Genomic DNA, 16,683 nt, shown 5'->3' with positions numbered 1-16,683 from the left:
GGCCCAGACCCTCCCCTTTTATACATATAGATCACCCCTAAGGCAGGACCCTGCACAACCGAGGGGCAGGGTGCAATGTACGTAAAAGGCAAGACATGTATGTTTGTTTTAGCTGCCCGGTAGTGAAAAACTCCCAAATTCGTTTTTCACTACTGCAATTACCGTCTCTCCTATAGGATGACATTGGAATTCCTTGAATACATCTTTTAAGTGTAATTCTCAATTGCAAAGAGATAGACTTTTCAAAATTGGTGTCCCTGGGCTCACAATTTTAAATCACAACATATGATGACGTTGGATTTTAAATTGTAGTTCTGAAAATGCCACTTTAAGGAAGTTGTCATTTTCATTCTTTAGCCATTTGGTGTCTGATGCAATACATGTCTAGAGTGGGATGACAGCTGGACTTGTGCATTCTCTCTAGCCAGCCACAGACAAAGGGAACTTAGGTGTGACTGATGGGCTACCCACAGCCTGATCAACCATCTTGGGCAGGATGGGAGTGAGGGGCTGACACTTACATCTGAATGGGCAGTGTTCTGTCCCACACAAAGGGCTGCCTACCCCCTTTAGTGAGTCTGGAGCCATGGCAGGAATGGAGGACCTCTGTGCTCTTTAAAATCCCTTTTTTGAAGTCTTCCCCACATCAAAGGGACAACCGGCTATAAGTACTGGACTTTTGACACAACCAACTCAGTACACTCTGGTCATTGATGTAGCTGCGCATGTGTTTCAGCAGGGCAGACAACACTGGACAACACGTTACAGCTCTGATGCCATGGCCACTGTTGTTTGAAAGGACCCACTGGCCAGGAAATGGAGTACTGACAGGACCTGCACTAGAGGGGGGACTTCTGTGGGATGGCGGATAGATGACATCAGGTCTGGCTCCAACTGGGCACACACTTCATGCATTGTGGCACGATCAAGTCTGTAGGTGATAATGATGTGTCTGTCTTCCATTGTCGACAGGTCCACCAGGGGTCTGTATTCCGGAGGATGACGCCATCTCATCATCTGCCCCAGCAGATGTGCCCTATGGAGGAGAAAGGTGAGCAGAGGGTCATATACCACATAGATTGCACAAGGGTGTTTTGAACAACTGGGATGTAATCGGTGTGTGGCGGTGTCTGTTCGTATGCCTGCCCAAAAGTCCTGAGACGCAGTTAGTTGCCCTGCCATGTGGCACCCGGAAATGGCGGCTGCCTGACCTGTAAGGAGGGACAAGGGGAAATGAGGTAACTGCGCTGCTGTTGTGCAGCGTTGAGGTAGGCGGACGAAGACTGCGGTGCAATTCAGCATTGGTCATCATTGGGCCCTATGGGTTCCAGGAGCCAATGACGATGTATGCTGGCGGTACAACCACTACCTCTTCCTCCACTCTCAAACCCCCTCCATCTTCCCGTCCCAGTGTGTCTAAAAAACTTTTCCTAGCTAACATTGACCTGTTCCCTACACCTACCCCCCCATCCTTCCCCTAGGGCCAGGATGTCCAGATCCCAGCCCAGCACCTCAGCCACAAAATCCTTGCGCACTGTGGTCCCTGCAAGTCCAGTAACATCGCGGGCGGAACCCATGGTGAAGAAGGGGCCCACATGCCGCAGGGGAAAGCCGCACCAACAACCCAGTAAGGCCTTCTCCAAGACAAAAGAGGACAGTGCCAAGGTCCCAGCAGCAACTTCGAAGGTGGGGAAGGGACACAAGGCCAAAAGGAAGTCAGCTCAGGGCACGGAGCCTTGGGGTGAGGGACTGGTGTCACCCCTTCTGCAAGACAGAACAGTAATCTGTACGGCAATGGCCACCGCCGCAACCACCGCCACCTGCACGTCTGCTGCCTCTGCTACAGTCGCCAGCATCATCCCCAGCGGGCAGCCATCCGAGGCTGCAGGAGACGTCCTGCTGTCTCCCTCCACAGGTGCTGACACCTGCACCACCGGCAGCATCTCCGCCACAGACACTTCCGCAGCCACCGCCACCTGCCCCGCAACGTGCCCAGCCAGTGCCACCACAGCCAACATCAGCATCATCCCCAGTGAGCAGCAGTCCGAGGCTGCAGGAGACGTCCTGGACCCTGCACACACTACATGAGGCACCACAGCCAGCACTGGCAGTACCAGCAGTTGGCAGGCTAAGTCGCCGCAGGGTTGAGTGTGTCTCTGCCTCCATAGAGTATCATGCTACCTGTTCACAGAAAATCTCGTGGCTCAGACGCCCAGGTGAGGGAATGGGAACTGCCACACCCCAGGTGCAGCACTCTGGGCACCAACCCCCCTCCAGAACCAGTGGAAAACAGTATCCACTCACCCATTCCTTGGCAGGATGTAGCACTCTGGGCACCAAGCCCCCTCCAGAACCAGTGGAGAACTGCATCCACTACCCCAGTCCTTGGAAGGATGAAGCACTCTGGGCACCAGTCCCCCTCCAGAACCAGTGGAGAACAGCATCCACTCACCCAGTCCTTGACAGAATGAAGCACTCTGGGCACCAGGCCCCCTCCAGAACCAGTGGAGAACAGCATCCACTCACCCAGTCCTTGGCAGAATGAAGCACTCTGGGCACCAAGCCCTCTCCAGAACCAGTGGAGAACAGCATCTACTACCCCAGTCCTTGGCAGGATGAAGCTCTCTGGGCACCGAGTCCCCTCCAGAACCAGTGGAGAACAGCATCCACTCACCCAGTCCTTGGCAGGATGAAGCACTCTGGGCACAGAGCCCCCTCCAGAACCAGTGGAGAGCAGCATCCATTCACCCAGTCCTTGGCAGGATGAAGCACTCTGGGCACCAAGCCCCCTCCAGTACCAGTGGAGAACAACATCCACTCACCCAGTCCTTGGCAGGATGAAGCACTCTGGGCTCCAAGCCCCCTCCAGAACCAGTGGAGAACTGCATCCACTCACCCAGTCCTTGGCAGGATGAAGCACTCTCAGCACAAAGCACCCCCCCAGAACCAGTAGAGAGATGCATCCACTAGAGAGACTGTGGTCTTGCACTCCCCAGGACCAAGCAGTGGGCAAACCACCCACTTGAGAGACTGTGGCTTTGCACTCCCCAGTCAGTGGGCAGTGGGCATGGAGCCCCCTCGTGGAGCAGTGGCGTCATCCCATCATCCGGCTGAGGTGCCCCCACCCCTTCCCCCTGAGGTGCCTGTTTTTTTTTCGACCTTTGTTCTCTCTGTTTTGAGGCAGATGTCATGTGTGGGCTTCGCTCATGCTTTTTGGGCCCACTGGCCCACGGACATTGAATGGAACAGTATCTGGACATGTGTACTTGCTGTAAATATTTGTATATACTGATCTTTTAAAGTTATGTTTGCCTATCTGGATTTTCGATGATTGCACTTGTTACAATCATTTTATTTGGTCCTTGCGTTCTTCCAGGGGATTACGGGGAGTAAATGTAATGTTGCTGCATGTGTTTATGTGTGTGTTGTTGGGGGTGGGGGTGGGGGTCTGGGTGGGGGTGTTGCGTGTGTGTGTCACTCTCTTTTTCCTCCCCCCCCTGTGTGCTAGGTGCAGTACTCACCATGGTCGTCGCCGCCGTCTTTGATGTTCCTGGTAGAAGAGGAGGTAAACCAACATTGGTAACACCTGTAACTCGGGCTCCATGGCGTTCTGGTTCCTCATTGGGTGTCGAGAGGTGAGTGGTTTCCGTTCCAAGTACTGTTTCTGCCGTGCTTTTGATGGTGTTGGTACCGCCCCGGAAAAGCTGGCGGATTGGTGCCTTGTAATAGTGTGGGCGGTACATTGTCTTCCGCCTGTCTGTTGGCGGTTACCGCTGCGGTGTTTGTTGCCACGGCTGTGGCGGTTGGAATGTTAAAGTGGCTGTCTGTATTGGCGGTTTCCACCATGGTCGTGATTCCTTTTTTTTTTACCGCCGGCCTGTTGGTGGTATTACCGCCGCTTTAACACCGACTGCCATAGTGTCCCAAGTAGGTGGACTTACCCCCTCATTCATACAATCACTGTTTACACACACTCATGCAAACACACACACTCTGTATCTCTTTCTCTCTCTCTCTCTGTCAGATTTAAATAGACCTGTGTCGAATGGCAATACACCACCAACCTTTAGCCAATGCATGCCCTGTCTTTGGATAAGGTAAGTCACACATGATAAAAGCAGGCATAACTTTGGACGAGCTCCTATCACCGAAGAATCTCTAGTGCTCTTTTGGTGATTAACACTCTAAACATCTAGAAAACATTTACTGTAGGCTCGTGCCATTAGCCTTATGTATTGGAACCCAAACCACGTCTATCAGAAGGAGGAACTGGACCAAAGACTTCCAACCCTACAGCCTGGGAGTTGGATTTTCCTTGCATCATGCCTTTGCACTGTGTAAAGGCAGCAGGTAAACTTCACCACATTTAGATACACCATCTATTGGGCTGAAATGTCTTCACCAAAGTAGCTATATCTATCACGGGAGATGCCTCTTAGATGGAGAAACGTTTTAGTGGAAAGGTCACCAGTCTCAGACAATTGCTTGGCAGATTTTACCAGCAAATGTGGGCATTGAGACTGTCCACCAAAGTGTGGGCAGACACACCATGCGTACATGGTAGTCCCCTTCATATGCTGGAGTCGTAGATGAGAGCATGTTAAGGGAAAAATACTTACATTGTCCGGAAAGAGAGCCACCATTCCCATTGTGATCTTTCATGGAGATAATCGGACATTGCACAGCCCTTAGTGGGTCCAAACACTGGCAATATGCCTACTAACTAACGTGCACGAACTAGGGCAGTTGTGCTATGGGGCAGAAAAGCAATACACCTTTTTTTATAGATTCTCACTTACTATTCTTCTCTAAGTCAATCCCTTTGTAGATGATGTTAGACTCTAGAAGTTATCATTTAAATTGATTTTGAACAAATTATCCCAATTCTAATCTTTCCGAGATTTAACTTTTAAATCAAAATAATATATGTATCTGTAAAAATACGACAAGGTGAAACTAAATATTTCACATGTTATGCATATTTTTGGGCCTTCAGTGTACATTTCCTACTTCAAGATGATGAACTGCATCTATGTGGTTTAATCCAAAGAAAATAATCACTCTTTGCTATGTATTTGTTAAAATACTTCTGGAATGACAGGCACATTCCACTTTTGTATTTGGTCATCTGTGCACTTTGTGATACAAACTATGCAGAATGTTCCTGCATTATGAATGCCCAGAATGTTGTATTGAAAGCACAAGCTGCCCTTGCTAAGATTTGACCCATTGTCTACATTTTTTATGTCAAGCGTGCAAGTGCTTTGAGCTGTTGTTAGTATTGTGGGTTTTTATCCACTCCCAGCCATCACTTTCACTCGTTGGTTGCTTGCCTTTCAGAAATCCTTTATCATCATTAGTAAATGCTTTACGCTTCTCCCACCTTGGGGCGGTTTTGTTACCGCTTTGCAAACTGCCCCTGTTACATGGATAATTTCACGATTGGTGATACGTTTGACTGCAAAATAACTTTTTTCTTTTTGTGTCTCTCCTTCGAGCTCATACTTATGGCGGCAATGGCGCTTTGAATACGTTTGCTTATGCCAACTGTGTCCCTTTTCATTTTATGTGTCAAGAAAAGTCGAGTTAGGAATTTACAACGTCAATAGCTCTAACGCGAGATCAATTGCATTGCAAATGCTTGTTTGAACTAAAAGCTCAGGCGTATGTTTGAGTCTACGAGGCGGCTTATATTATTTCTTTTGACGTTTTATATAGAACTCGACCCGAAGGTATCGGAGCTCTTTACATGAGAACCAGTTATGTTACACAAAGAAACATTCATATTTTTTGGGTAGGCACATGAAGATTAACCCAGAATCACCTACGCTACAACCTCTCACCATCGATTAAACGAACAGTCTTTCTTCACAAATGGCCCTTCACTCGGTGTTGTGATTTATGGGCCTTTACCACCCACAATGAAGACTGCTTTGGCTTGAGGTGAGGCAGTCAAGCAATATTTAAACTGCAGGGAGGAAAGGTCAGGCATCCATGGTAGATGACATTTTACCCCCAATCGCTGTGGAATGTGTTACTTGAGGAGATAAGCAGAGATGTATGTGGGCGAGAGTGTGTAAGCACGAAATGTGGATGTGGAAGCTTGTTCTGCGTTTTCATCTACGGTAATAGGGATACAAGTTACATACAGCGTTTTGAAAGGCAGCAGTCAGTTATGAAGAGCCATCTAAAAAATATATAATTTTTTATAACCCGTAAACTGTACAGCCTTACTAGAGCACTTTGCTCTTTGCCTAATCTGCTGTACCTAATATGGAATTTATTTACTTATATATTTACTTATGTAGTTGTATATAGCAAGGGCATTGTCTAAAGGCATTAGAGCACTCGACATAATAAATGGAAAGTTACATAAGAATAAATAAGTTATTAAAGATTTACATAAGAAGTGGTACATTACATGAAAACATGGGACAGTGAGCCAATTACAGTGATGACAAGGAGATCAGTACACAGCATCAATATGTGGAAAATAGCAATAGAACAAACATTGGCAAAATCAACAGGTCTCACTTACGAGAGCTATTGGTTTTACCAATGTTTTGTAGCCATGCGAGACATTGTGCTGGAAATTTACCAACATATACTTAATCATATACGGGTAGCATGCTGTAATCATACCCTTTCACAACTCATCGGGGGCGGGGTTGGGTCAGTGATGCTTCCTGACCCCACCCTACCCAGAAATGACTAGGGAAAGGTTAGGGTGGTCACAATGCAGCCTGCAATGATTGACAAGAAGCCCCAGAAAGTACAGGGCTTGTGTCATAAACGCTAGGGCTGCCTTAAAATTAGTCACTGCTGAGCGTCATCAGTGGGTGGTCTTTTGAGATACCAAGAACTACAGGCCAGAACTGGCAGCAGGTCATTCCTTAGTCTGCTCAAGTAAAACAAACAATGGCAAAGCCAATAGGTCTTGCCTATACAGGAGTTACTGGCTTTGGCAATGTGTTTTTGCCATGTTGTACACCAGTGTGGCTGCTGTTCAGCATGGCTAAAAATTAATGTTGTGGAGGGTCATAGAGTGGACTGTGGGAGCAACATGTCAGAGTGGATTTGTTGGAGTGTTGAAGAGTGGAGTAGGGGGAGTAGAGAGTTATAGAGGGAAAGAGAGTTCAGTAGTTCAGTAGCAGAGAATGTGGTAGAGTGAGGTAGAATAGGGTAGAGTGGGCTGGAGTGGTTTGAAATAATGGGTGGATTGGAGTGGGGTAAAGTGGGGTGGATTATATTGGGTAGAGTGGGGTGAATTGGATTGCAGTGGGTTGGATTGGATTGGAGTCATAGGATTGGGTGGGGTGGGGTGGGGTGGACTGATTGGGGTCGGGTGGATTGCAGTGAGTGAGGTGGAGTGGATTGGAGTGCAGTGGATTAGATTGGACTGGAGTGAGGTGGATTGGATTGGAGTGGGGTAGTTTGGATTGTATTGATTGGAGTGGGGAGGACTGGAGTGGGGTATACAGGATTGGAGTGGGGTGGGGTGGATTGGATTTGAGTGGGGTGGATTGGATTTGAGTGTGGTGGATTGGACTGGATGTATTAGATTGGTTTGGTGTGGACCGAACTAGGATGTGGTGGGGTGGATTGGATCAGGGTAGAGTAGGGTGGATTGCAGTACAGATTAGTGGTGTGTAGTGGACTCAAGTGGTGTAGGGTGGATTGGAGTAGGGTGGATTAAATTAAAGTAGGGTGGATTGAAATAGGGTGAGGTGGGTTGGATTGAATTGGGGTGTGGTGGGTTGGAGTGGGATGGTCTGGATTAGAGTGGGGCGGGCGTGGTGGATTAGATTAGGGTGGGTGGGTTGGTTTGGGGTGAAGGTGGATTGGAGTGGGGTGTAGTGTATTCAGGTGGGATGGACTGGATTCATGTTGGGTGACTTGGATTGAGTGGGGTGGACTGGAGTGGGGTGGGGTGGCTGGATTGGATTTAGGTGGACTGAACTGAGATGGTATAGGGTGGATTGGATTGGGGTGGGATGGATTGGAGTGGGGTGAGTTGCATTGAGGTGAGGTGGACTGAAATGACATAGGGTGGATTGGAGTTGGGTATGCTGGATGGATTGGATTGGAGTATGGTGAACTGAACTAGGATGGGGTGGATTGGACTGGAGTAGAGTGGGGTGGAGTGTGTGGATTGGAGTGTAGTGGGGTGGATTGGATTGGTGTGGGGTGGATTAGATTAGAATGGGTTGGATTGGGGTGGGTTGGATTGGGGTAGGGTAGGGTAGGGTGGACTGGAGTGGGGTGTATTGCATTGGCATGGGATGACTTGAATTTGCCTGTGGTGATTTGGATTGAGTGGGGTAGATTAGGGGATTTGGATTGAGTAGGGTAGATTAGATTGACGTGGATTGGATTGAAGTGGGGTGGACTGGAGCGGAGTGCATCAGATTGGGGTGGATCGGATTGGTGTGGATTGGATTGGGGTGGATCGGAGCAGGTTTGGGTAGATTGGAGTGAGGTGGATATGATTGAGTGGGGTGGATTGTACTGTATTGAGTGGGGTGGATTGGATTGAGTGGAGTGGATTGGAACGGGATTGAGGTTGATTAAGTGGGGTGGATTGGAAGGGGGTGAATTGGTTAGGGGTGGGGAGGATTGGATTGGGGTTGGGTGCCTAGTGGTTGATTGGACTGGAGTGGGTTGGATTAGATTGAAGTAGTATGGATTGGATTGGAGTGGGGTGAATTGGATTGGTGTGGGGTTGACTGATTTAAGTGGGGTAGACTGGATTGGAGTGGGGTGGCTTGAGGTGGGGTGGATTGGATGGGAGTACAGTGGATTAAGGTGGACTGGATTGGACTGGAGTGGGGTAGAGTAAGGTGGATTGTTCTGGAGTGTGATGGATTGGGGTGGTTTGGTTTAATTGGATTGGAGTGAGGTGGACTGGATTGGGATGGACTTGAATGGAGTGGGGTGGATAAGATTGTAGTGGAGTGGAATTGATTTGAGTGGGAGGATTGGGCTTGACTGGATTAGAGTGGGGTAGGTTGGATTGGGGTGGGTTGAGGTGAAGGTGGATGGGGTGAAGGTAGATTGGGGTTGCTTAGACTGGAGTGGGGTGGTTTGGACTGGAGTGGGATGGATTGGACTGGAGTGCGGTGGATTTGATTGAAGTGGGGAGGACTGGACTGGAGTGGGGTGGATTGGAGTGGGGTGGGATGGGATGTACTGAAGACGAGTAGGTTGGACTAGAGTTGGATGGGTTGGACTGGAGTGGGGTGGATTGTATTGGAGTGGATGGGGTGGGGTGGATTGGATTGGAGTGGGGTAGACTGAACTTGGTTGAATTGGGGTGGATTGGATTGGTGTGGTTTGGATTGGATGGTGTGGGGTAGATTGGATTGTGGTGGATTGGAGTGGGGTGGATTGGAGCGGGGTGAATTGGGATGGAGCTGGGTGGACTGGATTAGGGTGAGGTGGATTGGAGTGGTGTGGGGCAGATTGTTTTGGATTTGAGTGGCTATTTTGGGGTTGGACTGAGACAGATTGGAGTGGGGTACACTGGAGTGGGCACACTGGAGTGAGGCAGGCTGTTTTGGATTTGAGTAGACCAGATTGAAGTGGGGCAGATTGAGATGTATTGGAGTGGGGCCGATTCTTTTTGATTGAAGTGGGGCAGATGGGAGTGGGGCAGATTCTTTTGGATTGGAGTGGTTCAGATTATTTTGACTTGAGTGGGGTGGATTGGTATGGGGTAGCGTGGGATGGAGTGTACTTCTCAGTTATATGTTAAAACATCATGTCATAAATCACATATAAGAAAGAAACAATGTTGCTTTGCATTATTTAGAATAAGATCATCGTCATCTTTTGATAACAGCGCCCACGAGCAAAAGCAAAAGAAAACATGAGTCCAAAGTGCGAAAAGACGACTTGGCAACATATAGAAAGTTAGCTATCAAAAATAAAACTTTGCAATTTTGTTTGTCCTGCTGGGTGTGCTCTTGCCAGTCACACGCCTTCTGTTTGCAGGGGACTAAATTCAAAATAACAAAATAGTACCTCAATCACGTCAGGAACAGTGGACGAGCACTGATTAAGTTGAATCAATCAGTGCTTGTCCCTACTTCTCAGAGAGGAACCAAAATGATGCTAGGCCTGCAGTGATGAATTACAAGGCTGTAAAGAAGAGTGCCACACAAGCCAACAAATGGTAAGTAGCGGGCGGGCTCCAACTCCTGCACTGTAGACAACAGAGTCTCACATGCGAGACACTAGTGCTAGTGCATACACACCAGCTTGTTGTGGGTCCCTTTTAGTCTGCCTAGGCACAGGAGTTTAGTTTAGCTTCGGCTTTCGGGCCCGTGTCCTTTTACCTAGATACATGCTATGTTTTTATTATTTATTTTTATTCATTTTAGCAATGCTTGCATTTAAGGGAAACATTTTTTATTTCATAATCAGTTACCATTCAGTGAAAGTGTCATTATCAGTAATGCATGTATTGGGTTGTCATCATGTTCTTTGCTTTATGTTAGACAAGAACAGAATGTGCACAGGCATTTGTTATGATATTGCTGATAAAAGTTTGCACACACAATCTAACATTAAGGTACGTACTAACGTCAGGATGTCTGCACGAACATTAACGTGCCTTGTAAAAACACCTTGTGAGACCAAGGCATTAGAGGGGGTTCCACCCAGGATATTCCACCTATACTGCACGTCACTTTACAGCAGACCTTAGCCTTTGTGTCTCTATGGACCCTGACTGGAGGCCGACCTTGTCCTAAGGTAAGGGGGTTTGGGGAGCTTCTCATGGGCACGGCATGGGCAGATTAAGTTTATAATGCTTTGCTCTCTTTAGGGTAGAAAATACGCTTTAGGGATGGATTTGCATATTCATGTTTATTACAATATGTTGTGGTTGTTCATATTTACATTGCTTATTTTCACAATCCTGATTTTGTTACTCGTCATTATCCTAATCATTGGAGCTCATGCATTTTATTGCAGATTGCAGTCTTTTCAATAAATGTATTGAAAACTATCCTGCATCTTCTTTCTTGCCTGTGTGTGTGTAAAAGACTTATTGTTAACAAGAGAAAAGGGTAAGACTTGTTCACAGCGATTTCCCTGAGAGGTTTTCAGAGTCCATACGCCAGGGTGCCAGAAATCACCTTTACTATTTGGGTTTCGGTGAGGTGCTGCTAGAGAGCCGGAAGCATTGGGTAGACAGCTGCCAACTGGTATAGAAGTGACTCAGGCTCCTACAAGCAGAGGTTCTGCCGCACCTAATCCAGCAGTCTCGTAGAGATATGAGAGTCCTATGATAGGCTCAACCCTAAAACAAAGTATAACAACTGTAGCTGGCACATGCATGCTAGCTCCAGTGCCTCTAGAAATTGCTCAGATGTCTGCCTGACCCTCGTGTCAGCAACGGTGGGAGAAAGCATGGTAGCCAGGCGCTCAGGCACACACACGAGTTTTGTGAGTTTTGTTAATGGTAATTGCTAAGAGTAATTATCATCCACATGACAATTATAATCAAATAACATTTGTTTAATTCGAAATGCTATGGAGATGGTAATTACTCTTTTTTCCCCTGCTTTAGATGGTAATGGATTGTATTTCATTATTAATAAATGTGTTTCAGCTGATGGTTCTATTATCGTTTTTAAGTGATACAAATGAGGTATTTTCTTCTTCATTCAGGCTAGATTTGATAGTTTTCTTTTTTTTTTGTGGTCCCCCTTTTTGGTCTGGTATAGTTACTATCAGCTTGGTTACAGAATTACGTTGAAAGTACTATGCTTACGTTGCATTGGTGATTAGGTGGTATTCTTCCTTCTGAAACACCCTATGTACATAGGAAGAAAGTGGAGAAGGGGAGCAGGGGTGGCGGAGGAGCGTTGCGCCACTGCTGAAAGGCAACAGAAAAATAAAGTCATGATACAACTATTGTATTATCATTTTATTTTCGCTTCCTCCTTGTGGCAACAACGGGGGCTGGGTAGTGGGTAGCGTGCACCCTTAAGGGGCATGTTCATACTCCATTTGTGCTGAATTTGTGGCATTTTGTTATGCAAATTAGGTGCAAATCTAACTCCATATTTATATTTTGACGCTAGACCCATCTAATGTCAAAATATTGGAGTTTGCACCATTTTTTAGATGCGTGAACCTACTTTACGTCAATGAGATGCAAGGTAGGCATTCCTATAAAAAAATGGTGCTAACCCCATAGCCCCATTGTATCCCCACGTGCTAAAATGACACACAGGTGGGAGGAGGGGCTAAATAATGGTACAAAGCTTGCTTTGCGCCATTATTTAATAGCTGGGTCATAGCAGGTGTTAGGGGACCTGTGGACCCATTTCCATGGTTGCACACCATGGAATGGGTCCACAGGTGCCCTCCTCAAGCCCCAGGAACACCCCAACCCACACCAGAGGGACACTGGAGGATGGGGGACCCCATCCCAGGTAAGTGGGGTTAGTATAGGTAAGTACTTTTATTTTTATTAATTAAAGAGCCATCATGTCCCAACTTGTGGCCCCCTGCATGGCACATGGAGCAATGACCATGCCCAGGGGACCCTTGTCCCCTGTGCTGGCCATTGTGGTGGTGGGCATGACTCCTGTCTTTTCTAAGACAGGAGTCATGTTATATGGATGGTTTTGCATCAGAAAATGACACTAGGCTGGTTAGATTATTTTTTTTAGCCTCTAACGAGCCTAATGTCATTTTTTGGTGCAAACCCCCCTTCTCCCATACTGCCACCCCAACCGAGCTAACGCAATTTCTTTTTTTACACTAGCCTACCTTTTGCACCGGATTACGCCATTCCATAAATTTGGCGCCCGGCTGGCGTCCTGGAATGGCGCAAGCCGGCACTATAATTTTTTACGCAAAACTGCGCAAATGCAGTTTTGCATCAAAAGGTATAAATATGGGCCTAAGTGCGCATGTCGGTTTGGCCAGCCGTCCAAGTCCGGCCAAACTGACATGCGCACTTAGAACTCTCCACCTGGGCGAGAAAAAACAGTGCAGGCTCCCAGTCCCCAGCTGAGTGGCATTTCAGGCAGCTCAGACCAACCCAGGTACATCCCTCATGCTAGGTGATAGCATGAGAGAAGTGTCTGGGTTGGGTGGGGAGAGAAGATGCAGAGATGCACCGAGGCGGCGAGGAACACCGAGGTGGCATGTGGGAAGTAAGTGTTTTTTATTCTTTTGTTTATTATTATTTCCACGTGTGAACACCCCCCAGCGAGCAAAACCCCCATTGCCCGACCCAGCCCCACAAAGTGTTATTAAATGCGGCCGCTGCTGAAAAGGAGTGCTCATCTTTAGGTATTTATTTCTTGATCCACGGGTCAACTGATTTTATTTGCTTATGTGCTTCATTTACTGTGGTCTTGTCTTGGCTTGGAGTCTAGAATCTGAAAGTAGAGATCTCACACTGAAAGAGCAATGATGGAAGAGAGATCATCCAAACCGCAATTCAAATCAGGATCTTTAAGTTTAGCAATTTTCTGTGACAGCTGCATCACCTGGTAGCATTTCATTTTCCAAAACAAGGTTGAATATGTTTAATAGGTGCAGATATTCAAATTCATGAAAAAAAGATAACTTAAATTCTTTATGAAGAAGTGGGCATGAAAGCAAGGCAGAACAAGTGAGTGATGTCATTATCTTGATCTTAAATGCTTGAAGTGAACTTTGGTCAGTAGAAATGATGCCCATGTTAGCGCGTCGGTCCTTAATAAGTAAATTTACAAGGTAAAGTGTGTAGGTCGATGAACCTTTTGATTCGAATGGAGTATCCTAGTTATGATGCAACCAATGTTCCCAGTATTCAATGCACAAAATTCAATACCCATTAGATAAAAACATTAATCAATAAAAGCAATAAACATCACACATGACTTTTCAGCCATGAATAACCACACTTCAGTATACGTTTTAGTAATTTTATGTCTCCATTAGTTACAATACTGAGTCATGAGATTAATTCAAACTCCATTCAATTCAAACAAAAACAGAACTAATTAGTTAGAAGATGCCAAAAACATAACCTAATCAAAGATTGCATCAGAGTACATTCTAAAGCATTAGCACAAGTCAACAAAAGAATCAAAATCAATAATTCGATTCTAGACATGGAGTTCAGCAAATTAGTCCGTCAACCATTTGTCTCTGTGATCTGTCAAACGTCATGTAAGGGACCCTCATCTAAACCAGATTGGCATCAGCATGTGGGAATTCATGCAAAACAATTTAGGAACATGAATTTAGAAAACATCTAGCTAAGAATGCTATTTAGACACACAGTTGGCAACTAGAAAGGAAAGGCAAAAAATCACAATTCAGTCACATTGTCATATCTACCTATCCACGGTATGGGTCAGCAACAGAGTCAGTCTTCGTCCTCAGGTTATCATCATTCAGCATCATATCAGGCTCTCAGTCAGAGAGTATGAGCCTATTGACAGAACCTCGAATCACCTCTGCCGTCTCGCAGTCTCACACCCCTAACATCCTCTCAACTCTCTTGCTTCTGTCACGTTGTGATATCAAAGTCACCCAGACTATCTCCCAATTTCCAATTGGTCAATAAATCTTACGTTATTACCCTAACCAATAATGTCCGTAAATCAAATCTATGAATTCTAATATTTCACATTTCACATGTCCACTTTACGATGTTCTCATCATCGGCTCGTCAGATATTGAAATTGTCGCCTCTTCTTCTCCAGTCAGTGTCTTCATTGTTCAAGTCCTGCGAAAGTACATCTAGCACACATTACACACTATTTGATAAAATTCTAGATTCATCATCTCCTGTCCATCGGTTCTCATAAAAAGCTCTAGTTAAGCATTTTTATTTAACAATGAGCAGTTCACGGTTAGTTCATTTTGTCGACATTTTCCATTGAATTTTAAGAAATACAGCTTCTGTATGAGGCCTGGCAATACTAGGCCAAGACACTCACTAAGTTAAGGCTTACAATTATTGCAGAACATAGGTTATAGCTCCCAATATGACATATTACTACATTAATCTAATACATTTTCAATATTTCATCTCTATTAATCACTCATTTAGTACATTTCGTACTTACTGGTGGCCATTCTCCGAGGTCACAATTTCAAATGTGCACATTCATTTTCTACGTTAATCATTTTCCACTAATGTAATTATTCAAAATACATAAACATTCATTCATAATTTTCTCATTAACACTTTTGCGTTAACACCCATATATAATAAACCTTGCAGCAGATAGAGTAGACATATTACATAATTCAGTTAACATAATAAAGTTTTTCAACATTGAAGGTTATTAAAAGGGTCAAAGAGTACACTGACTCCAGTTAGACACAGTCCAGTTTTTTCAAATCATTTGTCTACAAATAAGTTCATAAAATAGTGTACCTGATTATGAATTGAATAAGTAGGAACAAATCTATTGCAAACGTTCGAAAGAAAACCACCACTGTCACTTGTGGATGATGGAATGTGGTTATTATTCCAAAAACATCTATGGCCAAACCAGGGACATCTGAGAACCAACTGCTGCACTGTAGTGCTACCCCCAGCCCAGCAATTCTAAAAAAAATATTCTACTATTTTTAAGATACAAACAGAGATCGTGAGAGCAGCATTGATGGAATTGCCACACACCTCTCCACTTAACAAAGACGACCAAAAAAGGTATTAACAATAAGAATAAAAGCATAGAGAATATAAATAAGAGAAAAACAAGAAAAAAATCACAAAGCAGAAAACATAAATTGCTGTACACAATCCCTCTTTTTAGATGGAAGTTTTTTTACATTACACACCTTCATACTCTCAAAGGTACATATGTGGTATCCATTACTTTGCCCAATGGTGCTATGACCTTTCTTGTTCCAACACAACCATTTGTATCATAAAGTACTATGGGGGTCATTATGACCCTGGAGTCATGTTCGTGGTCGGACCACCGCCAAAGCAGCGGTCCAGCCACGACATTATGACCGTGGTGGAGCCGCCGCGGTCAAACCGCCGACACTGCCAGGCTACCGCTAGCCTGCAGCCTGGCGGTCCTGGCGGTTGTAATCTGTCAGGGCAGAGCTGCAAGCAGCGCTGCCCTCGAGATTACGAGTTCCCATCCGCCAGCCTGTCCATGGTGGTAAACACCGCCATGGAAAGGCTGGCGGTATGGGAGACTCGGGGGCCCTCATGCACAGCCCCATTGCACATTCCGCTGCCCGAAATACGGGCAGTGGAATGCGCGATGGGTGCTGCTGCACCGGCTACACCACCACATTGCCGCCGGCTCCATTGGGAGCCGGCTGCAATGTTAAGGCCCTGTTCCCCCCACTGGCCCAGCAGGGAAGCCATAATAGGGTCGGCGAGATTCAGGCCGCACAGGCAGCTTGATGGCGGGATGGCATTGGCGGGCGGCCTCTGCCGCCCGCCAATGTCATATTGAGGGCCTATGAAACTTGGTGCGTCTTTATTGTCCTGTTCACATCTCTTGTACCAGATGAACCAATATAGCCATCGGCTCTGGCCTTTAACGCTGGAGCAGGCCTTTAATGGCCAGTAGAGCAGCTACGGCAGGCTATAAGGCTATTAAAACATTCTGCCACTAGAGGGCAGAATGTTCTAATAAATAAAACAAAGTCCTCACAGAGCCCGAGGGGATTAAAATCCCCTTGGGCTCCGTG

This window comes from Pleurodeles waltl, chromosome 5 (genome assembly GCF_031143425.1).
Source record: "Pleurodeles waltl isolate 20211129_DDA chromosome 5, aPleWal1.hap1.20221129, whole genome shotgun sequence".
Taxonomy (NCBI): domain Eukaryota; kingdom Metazoa; phylum Chordata; class Amphibia; order Caudata; family Salamandridae; genus Pleurodeles; species Pleurodeles waltl.
This window is presented reverse-complemented; position numbering follows the sequence as displayed.